At 42.7% G+C, this 15,307-nt stretch overlaps 1 protein-coding gene across 4 annotated transcripts in view; it reads left to right on the top strand.

Annotated features, from left to right (window-relative positions):
- The window catches only part of PDE8A (phosphodiesterase 8A), a 198,436-nt gene that overhangs the window by 100,510 nt on the left and 82,619 nt on the right, over window positions 1–15,307 (top strand). The gene's annotated exons all lie outside the window — the stretch shown is intronic.

A 15,307-nucleotide genomic window follows, 5' to 3' on the forward strand; every position in this document is an offset into this window, starting at 1 on the left:
AACCGGAGCAGAGAGTTGCATGGCCCTGTGTATGTGACACATCCAAAGAGGGTTGCTAGATAAACGACAGTGTTTTTTTAAAAAAAGACCAAAATTTTCAAAACTGGATGCCCACAGGAAAGCTCCTAATTGCATATTTAGTTGCATAGGTACACATTTTTAAAGCACACTAAGTCAAGACTTAGGCTGCTGAGTGAATTAGGTGCTTTTGAAAATGGGACTAAGGCACTTTTCTGAAAATTTTACCCATAAATAATTTGGTCTGATTTTCAGAGGTGCTGAGTACCCACATTCCCACTGACATCAATGGAAACCTGGGTACTTATCACCTTTGAAAATCAACTCACTCTTAGTTGAGTGCCTAAATATGGATTTTGGAGCCTAACTTTGGGCACTTGGGTTTGAAATGTTATATAATACTCACTTGCTAGTTATAAACAGGAAGCTTTCCGTGGTAAATGAAAGGCCCAAAGTCATCAACTTCTGCAGAATCTAAATCCCATGATGCAGCACCGTGAAAAGTGACCAGATTCTTGTCCACTTTCACTGCAGCTGTTGAGTACCCCGGAGACAGGGACATTTACAAGGATCACAACAATTTTAGTCTGTTGTGTGGGTGAGCAGCAAACAGTAGGTGCACAACATCTTTGAAAATCAAGCTTTAATTGTGCACGTTGGGTACCCAAACACCAAGGGACCAAGAATTAAAGGTCATCTTCAAAAATGTGTCCCCTAATGCCTAACTAATCACTTCCGTTCTTCTAAGCCACTGGTGGGCAAACTTTTTGGGCCAAGGACCACATCTGGGTTGCGCAACTGTATGGAGGGCCAGGTAGGGAAGGCTGTGCCTCACCAAACAGCCTGGCCCCCACCCCGTATACACCCCTTCCCACTTCCCGCCCCCCCTCTCAGAACCCCCAACCCATCCAATGCTCCTTGTCCCCGGCCCAACCTTCCCGGGACCCTGGTCCCTAACCACCCCCAAGGATCCCACCCCCTATCCAACGCCCCCCGCTCCCTGTCCCTCGACTGCCACGACCCCATCCACACCCCCGCCCCTAACCGCCACCCAGGACCCCACCCCCTGTCCAGCTCCCCCTGTTCCCTGACTGCCCTTCAGGGCCCCCTTACCATACCAGAGCCAACTACACTGCCGCACTGCCCGACAGGAGCAGTGGGCCAGAGCGCTTCCCGCTTGGTGGTGTGATTGCAGGGGAGGGGGAACAGTGGGGGAGGGATGGGGGCTAGCCTCCCTGGCGGGAGCTCAGGGGCCAGGCAGGACAGTCCTGGAGGCTGGATGGGGCCCGCGGGCCATAGTTTGCCCACCTCTGTTCTAAGCTCACCTTTCAGTATAGCCCTGAACTCTGCATTTGTTAGGGAAAGAGAATTAGAAAAAGCAGAACTGTAAAAAACTCAGTTCTGTAAAAACTGTAGGTGATTTGTCCTTTCCCTACATTTTTGCACATACAACTCTGAGACCATAGTGCCGGCTGACACTTGTCTCCTATTTTACTGAAAATCAACCCCCCCCCAACCTTGTGATTGCAAACTCTTTGCTTTTCTGTACAGAATGCAGACGTGTGAGAGAGGAGAGAAACTATAGTACCATGCTGTGCTTCAAGGTATGCACCTTTTCTGGGGAAAGTAGTCACTTTTTTCAAGGCCCAAAACTCACATGTAGACTTTTGAGACTGCCTTTCAGTCCAGGCATGTTTGTAATTATTTTTAACGTATTAAAGGCCTAAAGAGCCAAAGTCAATAACTTTTATGACCTGTTTAATGCCAAACATGAAACCAGAAGACTTGATTCTTCAATCACTCTTGCATTTGTTTTGATTCTGAGTTAGAAATGGTAGAATAAGAAAGTTAAACTGCACATTAGTTTTGATATCCTGACTTCTAGATTTTTTTATTAAATACTTTTTTTAGTGTACTAATACTTTTTCATGAAGTCTATCCGACTACCCCACTGGCTAATTATAGAAAAGAAGAAGCTGAAGACACACACTCATGCAAAGGAAAAACAAAATGGGCTTTTTTTGCTTCTTTATGATATATAAAGAAGATCTGAAAGTTTTTCCCCTCTTTTTTTAATACCTTCTCTCCCCAGACAAGAGTTATTTTTTCAAATTAGAAATTCACATTTGGATTGCCACTGGGGACTCCATGCTAGGAGTGGTTTTATCCACCCTAGACAATTTTTTTTTCTGATTTTTTTTCCCCAGTGATGCTATTATTGGTGCAGTTCCACTGGTGGTAGGAATGCTAGACAAACTTGACAGTGGTGAGGCAGCTAGTGTGCTGAGTCCCCTGCCTATCATACTGACCGGTATCTTCCCATTGTTTTCTTGTATCCCCATCTGTCTTTCTCCATCTCTTGTCTTACGCTTAGTTTAGAAGCTTTGTGGGCAGGAATCATCTTTTTATTTGTACAACGCCTACCTCAGTCGGGTCCTGGTCCGTGGCAGGTGCTGTTAGGTGCTACTGCAATACAAATAATAAATAATAATAATAATAAATACCAGTGGTGTGCGAGCTGGTGTGGACAAGGTGCTCAGAGGAAGTCTACATGCTATGGTGATACGAAAGCCAGTGGCTGCTGACTCTAGGAGAGCTAGTGTTCCCAGTGTTGATACCAATGATGTGGTTGCACTATATTTTCAGAGTAAAGCCGACTGTGGACAAGGCATTAGATGACAGGAGCACTAGAGGAATGATGACATCACAAGAGAGAAGTGACAAAGCTGGACAGCTAAGGAATGGAGGGATTTTTAGATAGATTGTTTAAAACACTTTGGTTTTGTTGTATTTTTGTTAACACGCATTTAACTTCAGTGTCCAATTAACAGTTTGGAGAGCAAACTTCTTTGTTATCATTTTAATTGCCCCATCCTTTCAATTAAGGTTAAACATTCAATTAAATATGCTTTGAAACTTCTAGTAAAATGAGGGAAGACCAGGTTTGACATTCCTGATATTTGAAAAAACCTACCAGGTCTTCTTTATATATTGGAAACAGGAATAAAGAGCACAATACCAATCTTGGAAAATCCTTTGCTGATTACCATTAAGACAGAATCTTCTTCTGGATCTTCTGTGTTAACTGTCTCTTTGGGGCTTGATCTTGTGATCCTTACTTGTAGTTTCAGTGGGACTACTTGGGTGAATAAGGATTGCAGGACTGTAGACTGCAGAATCTTTGTGACAGGGACTGGGTTTTCTGTAGTTTGTACACAGCGTCAGCACTTAACAAATGAATATGTTACAAGAGTAATGAATAATAATAGTCACCTTGTTCAGGTCATCTTTCCTGTATGTGTTTTACGTTGTACCAGACCAGTCAATTTTCTCATCAGTTACCAGCTAGCTAGTAATGATTAAAAACTGTCCAATCATCATGCAGTTACAAGTTTGGTTTCCACCCTTCTCCCCTCCACACAAACCATTGTTTAATTGAGTAAGTACTTTTTCAAGTCAACAGACTTCATTGATTTATTTCATGCAAGTTCCTTTTTAACTGTCTGCATTATTACTATGGCAACAAAAATATAAACAGTATAAATGAGCAATAACCATAAGGAATTGTTACAGAGAACACATTTTGACTCTGTGTAAGTTTGTTGTTGAAACAAAAGAAAGGGAGGGATTCCTTCTTTCACAGAACAATGTCCAGGAAGAGATATACCGCATGAGCAAGAGGATGGATCACCTCAGTGGCAGCCTTAGTCTCATGTATCCTGTGTAAAAGCATTGGGGCCTTGCAAAGAACTATGCAAAATTTTGGAATAAAGACCCAGAAGTGATCAGAATTAGCCTCTTTTGTAGTCTGAGCTTCTTTGCCCAACAAGCAGCCTTTCACTAGGAATTGTTTGTCTTCTGTGAAATTTTTGCGGGAATTTAACTCCCTAATTCTGTTTACCTGATTAATTTCCCTCGCTGCTCCACTGCCCTTAGAGATTCAGTGCCCCAGTAGCTTTTTCAAGCTCTCATTCTGAGGTTGTTACACTCCTCCAACCAAGACCAGAAACAATACAATGAGACTAATCACAGTCAAACCATACAGTTCACTACTGGTGAACTCTCTAATACTCACACATTCACAATCAATCCACAGAGTAAGCACTTTGGGGCAGGGACTTTCATTTATACAGTGTACAGTTTGTACAGTGCCTCACACAATGGGACCTCAACCTGTTTGGCCTCTGCAATATAAATGTTAAATAATAAGAGTTTAAAAAAGAACACCTTATGGAGTGAGTGCTAGAGGAGCCAACTGGGGGGGGCGCTTTTCTTGACCTGCTGCTCACAAACCAGGTAGAATTAGTGGGGGAAGCAAAAGTGGATGGGAATCTGGGAGACAGTGACCATGAGTTGGTTGAGTTCAGGATCCTGACGCAGGGAAGAAAGGTAAGCAGCAGGATACGGACCCTGGACTTCAGGAAAGCAGACTTCGACTCCCTCAGGGAACGGATGGCCAGGATCCCCTGGGGGACTAACATGAAGGGGAAAGGAGTCCAGGAGAGCTGGCTGTATTTCAAGGAATCCCTGTTGAGGTTACAGGGACAAACCATCCCAATGAGTTGAAAGAATAGTAAATATGGCAGGCGACCAGCTTGGCTTAATGGTGAAATCCTAGCGGATCTTAAACATAAAAAAGAAGCTTACAAGAAGTGGAAGGTTGGACATATGACCAGGGAAGAGTATAAAAATATTGCTCGGGCATGTAGGAATGATATCAGGAGGGCCAAATCGCACCTGGAGCTGCAGCTAGCAAGAGATGTCAAGAGTAACAAGAAGGGTTTCTTCAGGTATGTTGGCAACAAGAAGAAAGCCAAGGAAAATGTGGGCCCCTTACTGAATGAGGGAGGCAACCTAGTGACAGAGGATGTGGAAAAAGCTAATGTACTCAATGCTTTTTTTGCCTCTGTCTTCTCCCAGGTCAGCTCCCAGACTGCTGCGCTGGGCATCACAAAATGGGGAAGAGATGGCCAGCCCTCTGTGGAGATAGAGGTGGTTAGGGACTATTTAGAAAAGCTGGACATGCACAAGTCCATGGGGCCGGACGAGTTGCATCCGAGAGTGCTGAACGAATTGGCGGCTGTGATTGCAGAGCCATTGGCCATTATCTTTGAAAACTCGTGGCGAACGGGGGAAGTCCCGGATGACTGGAAAAAGGCTAATGTAGTGCCAATCTTTAAAAAAGGGAAGAAGGAGGATCCTGGGAACTACAGGCCAGTCAGCCTCACCTCAGTCCCTGGAAAAATCATGGAGCAGGTCCTCAAAGAATCCATCCTGAAGCACTTGCATGAGAGGAAAGTGATCAGGAACAGCCAGCATGGATTCACCAAGGGAAGGTCATGCCTGACTAATCTAATCGCCTTTTATGATGAGATTACTGGTTCTGTGGATGAAGGGAAAGCAGTGGATGTATTGTTTCTTGACTTTAGCAAAGCTTTTGACACGGTCTCCCACAGTATTCTTGTCAGCAAGTTAAGGAAGTATGGGCTGGATGAATGCACTATAAGGTGGGTAGAAAGCTGGCTAGATTGTCGGGCTCAACGGGTAGTGATCAATGGCTCCATGTCTAGTTGGCAGCCGGTGTCAAGTGGAGTGCCCCAGGGGTCGGTCCTGGGGCCGGTGTTGTTCAATATCTTCATTAATGATATGGAGGATGGTGTGGATTGCACTCTCAGCAAATTTGCGGATGATACTAAACTGGGAGGAGTGGTAGATACGTTGGAGGGGAGGGATAGGATACAGAAGGACCTAGACAAATTGGAGGATTGGGCCAAAAGAAATCTGATGAGGTTCAATAAGGATAAGTGCAGGGTCCTGCACTTAGGACGAAAGAATCCAATGCACCGCTACAGACTAGGGGCCGAATGGCTAGGCAGCAGTTCTGCGGAAAAGGACCTAGGGGTGACAGTGGATGAGAAGCTGGATATGAGTCAGCAGTGTGCCCTTGTTGCCAAGAAGGCCAATGGCATTTTGGGATGTATAAGTAGGGGCATAGCGAGCAGATCGAGGGACGTGATCGTTCCCCTCTATTCGACATTGGTGAGGCCTCATCTGGAGTACTGTGTCCAGTTTTGGGCCCCACACTACAAGAAGGATGTGGATAAATTGGAGAGAGTCCAGCGAAGGGCAACAAAAATGATTAGCGGTCTAGAACACATGACTTATGAGGAGAGGCTGAGGGAGCTGGGATTGTTTAGCCTGCAGAAGAGAAGAATGAGGGGGGATTTGATAGCTGCTTTCAACTACCTGAAAGGGGGTTCCAAAGAGGATGGCTCTAGACTGTTCTCAATGGTAGCAGATGACAGAACGAGGAGTAATGGTCTCAAGTTGCAGTGGGGAAGGTTTAGATTGGATATTAGGAAAAACTTTTTCACTAAGAGGGTGGTGAAACACTGGAATGCGTTACCTAGGGAGGTGGTAGAATCTCCTTCCTTAGAGGTTTTTAACGTCAGGCTTGACAAAGCCCTGGCTGGGATGATTTAACTGGGAATTGGTCCTGCTTCGAGCAGGGGGTTGGACTAGATGACCTTCTGGGGTCCCTTCCAACCCTGATATTCTATGATTCTATGAAAATAAGAAAATGTGCCCACAGACATCTTCGATGAACAGAAAAGGATGCTAAATACATAAGGGCAGAACCTCTGCTGGTGTAAATCAGTGCAGCTTGATTGACTTCAGTGCCTCTACACTAAGAATCTGATTCCTAGTATAAGTTGTTTGCCTAGTTCCGCCAGACATTGTCAACAGTTTGTGGGAAATGCTTGGGAAATCTATTGAGATGGGTGTTGTTTTAATTCCTTCTATGAGAACCTTGAACTATTGGATAGGAATTTATTTGGTTTTCTAATACACCTACAGAGATGTGGGCAATGGAATTTATTCAAATAAGCACTGCTGGGAAAATTGTAACTCTCTATGGAATAGAACATAAAGGGCCAGCTTTTCAGTTGGTGCCAACTGGCTTAGATCCATTCCAGAGGAGCAACGCTGGTTTCCACCAGCTGAGGATCTGGTCCATAACGTGATACTGGCTCCGGATACTGGCCATTTGGATTAAGGTAATAACAGAAAGTAACTTCTGGTGTATCTACAGTTTACTATCTGTAAGAGATGACACTGAGATTAAATTATCCAGAAATTCAAGATAACAAGATTTAAAAGCCCCTTAAGATGGTGTTCTTGGGAGGCAAATATACAATTTTAAGAGCCTGGACGTAACCCACTACCTTCCACCTTTAATAACTGGTTCCTTAATACATGGTATAATGTTAAAATGGAAAAATTAGCATCGTTTTTCCAAATAAATGGTCTGTTTTTAACAGTATAGACTATAGTGCAAATTCATCATTGGTGGAAAGAGTGCATCTGTCACTGAAGTTTGTGGGAGTGGTGCCTGTTGATGCCAGGACTGAATGTGGCTCTTTGTTTCTTTTGTTTTGTTCAAATTATCCATTTGAACACCTGAAGAAGCTGCCAAGAGAAACAATCTATGTACCAAATCTCCTGAGTGAGGTTGAGGCTAATAAGCCCCTTCTCCACAGACTTTCATGTTCCATATATTCATGCACATGTATGTGCAGAAACTTGAGGTGATTTAAAAGATGCTTACCATGGCATCTTCCCCACACTCCTCCAACCAATACACTTTTGTTGAGTTAGGGCAGAATTTTGAGCTGCCTTTATAAGAGAGGAAGGTGCTGGCAAAATATTGCCCAGGAGGATCTCTCAACTTTAGATTTCACTTGGTAGGAAATAGCCCATGTTTGCTGGCCTTCAGGATGTGCGAAAAGGCCCATGTATTTCAGCAGTTGAGGGGGATGGGGTTGTGATAAGTGAGATGGGAAGCTTTTATTTATTTATTTTAAATTTCAATTTAGGGTCTCAGTGGGGTTTAGTAGTTCTGTGGTATCTGAGATTGGGTGGTTTTGGTTATAAGACCAGACACTAGTTGTTTTGCTGGTGAGGTTTGGTCTCTGGTCTGTTGTTGCTACTGTTTTTATGGGCTGTGATTTCAGTCCCATCTCTTAGGGCATCTTGAGCCATTGGGTAGGAATTTTTGTTTCATGGTCTTATTGTGTGTTCAAAGTGAAATTAACAAATGGTTTGTTTAAACAACAATTAAGAAAATAACTTTTTTTCTGTATGGAATTTTATAGTGTGAATTTTAAAAACAACAAAGTTGCCATGATTGTGTTTACTATAATCCCTATTTCCTTATTAATGCAACAGATTTGCTATTGCATGGAAAGCAAGAGAGAAAGGAGATGGCATATGAATTTGCAGTTATCAGAGTTGCTTTTGCTCTGTTAGTTTCCTAGTCCCATTAGGACACTGACTCTGATTCCCTTGACTTACTTGAAAGTAAACAAGATTTAATACACAGTTAATTACTTTTGTGCCACAATGTTTCCACCAAAAAAGGAAATTCTGTTTTCAGAATGGTTAACGGCTTAGCTGATATTGTACAGTATGTGCACAAAGCTTTTAAAATGTTTAGTTGACTATGGGCCTAATTTGCTATTTAAGCTGTGTCATACTATGAGCCATGCCCCTGTAACAAGCCAAGATAAAAGGAGAAGCAGTTTTCCATTCTAAGCAATCATTAGGCATTACACAACAATTTCCTTTTTGCTTTTTGGTCTGCCAGAGCCTCATTCAAGTTAAATAAAATAAGTGCAGCTAGTTTATTGTTTTCTTTTCAGTTCTGAAGTAAACATTTTTTTTCTTTTGCTAATCTTTGCAAACTTCTTTAACAAGCTTATATTCTCTAGAGGTATCACTAAGGGTTGGTTTTGACTTGTATTTCATGCTCTCCTATCCATGTGGAATATAATTATACAGAAACCCTCTCGTCCTCAGATCTCTGGTGTCTCTAATACAGTACTTAGTTAATACGAACTAAACCTATATTTCAATTCTCTTTTAAAGGCTGTCTGTCAAAGCCAGTCCTATTGTTGTCTTAAAGGCGAGATGTACTCCTATAAACCTGAGCTGATTTTACTAAATATGAATATGTAGTATCATCCTTGTGGCACATAAGCTCCAACTGAGAAAAGCACTTAAGCATATACTTAACTTTTAACTTTTTACAGATCTTGGTATTTTCTCATTCATTTATCTGGGAGTTTATATCACACACACGCAGTATTCTGTAAGCACCTCACAAGTAGTTTATAACCATACCCTGCTGCATGGCAACTGAATTATATGTGCACACAGTGCTATGTGTATGCAAAAATTCCAACGTGGACACACACATCAGGATATGTGTGTGCCTAAGAGCTTGTCTACACTACCCACTGGATTGGCGGGCAGCGATCGATCCCGCGGGGTAGTGTAGACGCGATAAATTGACCGCCGATTGCTGTCCCGTCGACTCTGGTACTCCACCAGAATGAGGAGTGCAAGCGGAGTTGAAGGGAGAACGTTAGCTCTTGACTTACCTCAGTAAAGACACCGCAGTAAATTACGCTATTCACGTAACTGAAGTTGCGTATCTTAGATCGACCCCATGTGGTAGTGTAGACAAGCCCTAAATTTGGGACAGATTTGAAGATTTGGCCTATATGTTTTGAGGGATTAAAACTGCTCTCCAGCCCTTAAGATCTTCTTTGGATTCATTAACAATAATTTAATAAGTAAAAGCTTGTTAAATCCATGAATTGCGTATAAAACATCTCAAGAAATGGGAATACATTTTCTCACACGCGCGTGTGCAGTGGTCTTTCCTCGTAGGAAATGGAGACAGCTGCAGACCTGTCACTCATAGTACTCATCACAAGACAGACTTCCCAATATTTTAGAAGTTCTGCTTCTCTTTAGAAGATGTCTTTGCCTTCCATATTTGGCTGTTTGAAATTTTGCTACCTAGGCAGCATTCTTGCACTGGAAGGAACAAAGTAGTCACTCTTAAGAATCAGTTTAGACCAAGAAGAATCTTATCGAGAATTGCATCGGGTCTCTCCTTAACACCCGTAAAAACAAGTGTGCATTATTTTGTGTGATCCTTTGATTACGTTAACACTGTTACTTGGTTCATGATTCTTTGCTGATTATGAAATGTAAGTTTCATAAGTTTCGTTGTTTCATTAATGATTTTCCATTCCCTCCTTTCCTTCTTCAGTTTTCTGCATTCCTCTCATAATCTGGGGTAATTCTCCCCATTTATCTAGATGTTTCCATCCCCACCTTCAGATAACCTACAATTATTTCCTAATAGGCAATTCTATCCACCCAGCCAGTAGAAATACACTGCATTGTTTTCAACATTTCCAAGCACTTCTGAAATGAAGAATTTCAAAGTATACATTCTTATTTTATGACCTCTTTGGCTATACGGTGATTATTAATCATTACAGAAGCAAGAAAGAGGAAATGACATCAGTAGATAAGATGAACTATGCAATAGCAGAAGCTTTATTCACATTGAATACACTATTCATTTACACAAAAAGATCATTTCTCAATTCAAAGAGGAATATTCTAATTTAAGGTCTAACTTCGGCCATATGTCAAAATCTCTATGGAAACAAAGCTTACTACTGTGTAGTGATCCCATAAGAAACACATTCCCCTTTGTAGATGGGCTAGTAGTAGGTGCATCTAATCTTTGGAGCTTTAGATTTATTTTTTTCCAGACAAGTACTTTTTTTTTTTTAACATCAGAAAACATTCTTTTCCTTTTTAATTTGTTTTTACGATGGTAAAGCTGAGATTTTTGGTTTTGGCCAGTTGGCTAATCTAATGTAATATGATCTAAGAATGTGTAATTTAAAAAAAAAAAACACAAAATATTCATTTTCCTCCAGATTGGTGGATGGCTTTATGAAACTTCATCTTAGATTCTCTCTGATTATTTAAATCCATTACATGGACAAGCAATGAAACCTGTAAAGATTTCAGAATAATCAATGAAATAAAATATTTGTATATAAAATTTTCAAAATAATATAAGTGAGAATGACAAACATCTATATATAATAAATTAGAAAAGAGGAATCCATAATAGCCTATTTGGAAATAAGATGTGGGGAGATATAGCAATCTTGTTTACAACGTGTATCTCACTGCTCTGCTACTGTACAGAAAATTGGAAAATGCTTGACCATGTGCTTTTCATTTTATATCGCATCTTCCAGCCAAGGATTTCAAAGTGCCTTAGAAACGTTAAATCAGCCTCACAACACCGCTGTACGTGGGTAGGTGTGTGTTCCCACCATTTTACAGATCTTAGTCTGAGGCTAAAAATGATCGAGTGACATGCTCAAGGTCACAAAACAAGTAACTGTCAGAGCCTGTCTAGGAATAGAACCTTGGCACAGTTTCCTCTTCTCCCACCACTGGATCACAACATCTGCAATACCAGCGCACAAGAAAAAGGATGTTTTTTTTTTTTTCTTAAGTGGAAGGGAAAATTTGAAAGCCGTTTTCCAGGAACTTTCCTCCGATTATAGCTATCTCCACTCCTTCAACTGAGATGCTTCTATAAGGGTTCAGTTTGCAGAAATTTAAAGAGGGGAGGTGGGGGAAGGAAGGTCCCTCATAATAGTTCTGACAAGAAATATTAAAAATAAAAGAGTAAACTCTTATCAACAGATTGGTCAACCCAGCCACCCACCCTTCCTTTGCTATGCTGGCCTTTGTGCTGTCAAACAATAGGATTCAGCAGCTTCCCTCATATTTAAGGTGATACACTGCCTGGCCATAGTCACCATGTGCAACGGCCATTGAAATAAATTAGAGTTTGGTGGTTGCTAAGAGACAATGGAAGGCCCTAAATAAATACACAAAAATAGATAAGAGATCTATGGTCATCTAAAATCCAGTAGTTTTATAAAGCCATCAGATCAGAGCACAACTTCTTTCACTATCCATATATTAAAACACCAGAGCTTAAAAGCCTGAAAATAAAAGGACTATGCTAGCAAAGAATGGTGATAAGATGGCAGATACAAAAGTTTTGCAAAAAGTCAGACTTCTGATAAAACAGATTAATTTATTAGACTGGTTGACACACCCACATTAATATTATTCTCTGGTAAATATTTTGGAGTTTCTCCAGGATAATCTGCTTATTATTGGAAGATCAGCTAGCAATATTTTGTGGAATTTTATGATGTCTCCAAAGTGAAAGGAGGGTTTAGGGCACTCAACATGTCATGAGAGCATGCCCTTAATTTAGAGTGCTCTTTCTTTGTTATACTCAAAAAGATAAATGAGAGCTAACTCCACATTTGATGTAAACTGATAGAACTCAGAAGACTTTAGTGGAGCTATGTTAATTTATACCAGGGGTTCTTAAACTTCATTGCACTGTGACTCCCCTTCTGACAATAAAGTTACTACATGACCCCTGGGGTGTGTGTGTGTTTGGGGAGGGTCATAGCCTGAGCCCTGCTGCCCTGGGAGGGGGCGGGGAGGGTGCTGCAGTCTGATCCCCATTACCCCAGGTGGGGGCGAAGCTCAGGCTCAGCCCTGGGTCCCAGCAAGTCTAATGCTGGCCCTGGCGACCCCATTAAAATGTGGTCACGACCCACAGTTTGAGAATCACTGATTTATACCATCAGAGGATTTTGGCCTTGAGAATGTTATGTTTATACATACAGATGTCCATGTCATACTTAAGATTTAGCTCCACCAATGAAACTAATATGGGCTTTTTGTTACATAGCCCACACAGACTTTATTACCCACCCTCAAATATGGGAGAATTCTTGCATTTTTAATAAAATTGGAAAAAACATCAACACAAGAACAACATGCCTGGCATTTCCAGCTTTATATATGAGGCCTGTGTTAAATTCAGGGATTTTTTAAAAATCAGTGATGCTATTATTGCTGTTAGAAACTAACACCTGGGTATGACTGAGAGAAAATATGAAAACAGAGCCTGAATCGTCTCCCACTTACATGTCTAGGTCCTCTTCAGATCTGACCCAGCTCAGTAGTAGCCAAAACTTTTTTCTGTTTGACTATTCAGTGCTCAATATAAAATGCGTTGGGGGTTCTTGTTCTGATTCATAGTAAATTATTGCCCCGCTGTACCATCAAACTTCTACCTTGGTTTGCATGAAACAGCCAGCACCCTTGTTAGCAGACTCGGCAGAGAAGCTAAGGCCTTGTCTGCGCTACTGAGTATTGTCAGTGCAAGTTATGCCCACAATCAAAAACTGGTATAATTACATCGCTTGTGCATGTTCACATAACACGTCTTCTGTCAGCAGGACACGTCCACAGTTTGTGCTCTAGCACAGGGGTTCTCACGACAAATTTTTGGTGGCCTCAGAGTGCGGCCACCAACACTTGCTGGTGGCCGCTCTGACAATTTTTCCTAAAATACTTAATTAAATTTAGGAAAAACAAATAAATATGCACAGATACATTGTAATCTATCTATGTAGGGATTTTTTCCAGACTCAGTAATATATATAGTGTACAGTTGTCTCTATTGTTTATTGGACCTAAACAGAATAGAAACACAAATAAAGTGCTTTTCATTTTTCTTATGGTTTCTTTTGATGTTTCTGGTTGTTTTTTTAAAGACTTGCTAGCTAGTAAGTTTGCTGTGAAAAGTGATATTAACAAACATACAAGTATCACTTTTCACCACAGACTTACTCAGTCCTGGCAAGCCCCAGAGACAAATTAAGCCCTGGATGGGGAGGTAGATACAGAGACAGCAGGGGCCAGTGGTGATAGGGCACTGGGGGAGACAGTAGGGGGCAGAGGTGATGGCGGGGTGGGCTTGGGGCCAGAGCCCGTCACCATGGAGCCAGGGAATGGAGCTTGAAGCCCCACACCCAGGGGACAGAGCCCAAAGCCCCGTGGCTGGAGCCTGTCACCCAAGGGCTGAAGCCTGATCCCACTGCCCCCAGAAAGGTAGGGAACTCACTGGCTGCCTGTTCCTCCAGCTTGTCTCTCTCCAGAGGGGGTCAAGGTCCAACCACTCCTGGTTGCCCCTGGGGAGGGGCTGCTGCTTTGCCCCCCCCACCCCATCACCGCCTAGGAGGCTGTGGCCGCAAGAAAAGCCCCTGGTGGCTGCATGCGGGCACAGTGGCTGCATTTGAGAAACGCTGCTCTAGCATTGACGTCGTCATTGTGGGTAGTTATCCCACTGTGCTACTCGCTACCTTCTGCAGCTAGGAGTTTTGGGAAGACAGAGTAGATTGCAGTGCATCCTGGGTGCAGGCTCAACATCCCATGATGCAGTTTTTTCTACCCCATCATTCCATGGGCTTCTGACTGTGTTTCTTGGCATTTTTCTATGGCCCGTGTTTACTGTGTGCCCATCATCTGAAAGGGTGGATCCCTCACTGTTCTCTACTGTTGTGGCCACTGTTATGAGCATGTGATAGCTGGTCATGCAGTATATCATGAAATCCCAATCTGAACAGAAATCAGAGTTGCCTGACCTGCTGAGCATCCTGGAAAGAAACAACACCAGATTACTTTTGGCATTCATAGAGCAGCTGGACACGGTGGACCGTTGCTTTTGAGCTCTGAGTGGTAGGATCGCATTGTTCTGCAGGTCTGGGATGACAAACGGTGGACAACTGGTGAAGGAAAGTTTCCTACAATGCGGGAAGGAACAAAGCAGCTTTTCAAAGGAACCTTCGGCAGAGGATTTGCGAGTACTGTACCTGCAGGAAAGTTTCCTAAAAATCTCTCTGAAGGATTCCTGTGAAATCTTGGTGTGCAGTAACACACTGTTCCGCTGCACCGCTTAGCTGCACAGGGCAATGTGGAGCACACACAAACACAGCTGGTCTTGTACCTTTCTATCCCTTCACCCACTTCTGCAATATACAGAGCAAAGGACAGCTCTGCCTCATGACCGAGCAGCATCAACTAAAAAAGTTCGCTTACCAGGGCTCTCCTCTCCTGCATCATGTGTGCCAGAGACTGGCTAGATCCCTTTGGAATGGAAAATAGGTCCTGACTCTCTGTGCCACCGGATGACCCTGCCGTGTGCTCCACATCATCCTCCAACTTGACCTCCTCGTCCATGACTTTGTCCTCAGGCTTGAGTCCACTGTCTGTCGTCTCCAGCCCTGCAGAAGTATCCACGGAGTTCTTGGCGGTACAGGTGGGGTCGCCGCTGTGGATAGTGTCCAGCTCCTTATAGAAGCGGCACGTCTTCGGCGCAGCACCAGAGCAACGGTTTGCCTCCCCTGCCTTCTGGTATGCCTATCTCAGCTCCTTTATCTTTGCACAGCACTGATGTGTCCCCCATTCGTAGCCCTTCTCCAGCGTGCCACGAGAAATCTGACCGTAGGTATCTCAGTTCCTA

Source organism: Lepidochelys kempii, chromosome 10, assembly GCF_965140265.1.
Source record: "Lepidochelys kempii isolate rLepKem1 chromosome 10, rLepKem1.hap2, whole genome shotgun sequence".
Classification (NCBI taxonomy): domain Eukaryota; kingdom Metazoa; phylum Chordata; order Testudines; family Cheloniidae; genus Lepidochelys; species Lepidochelys kempii.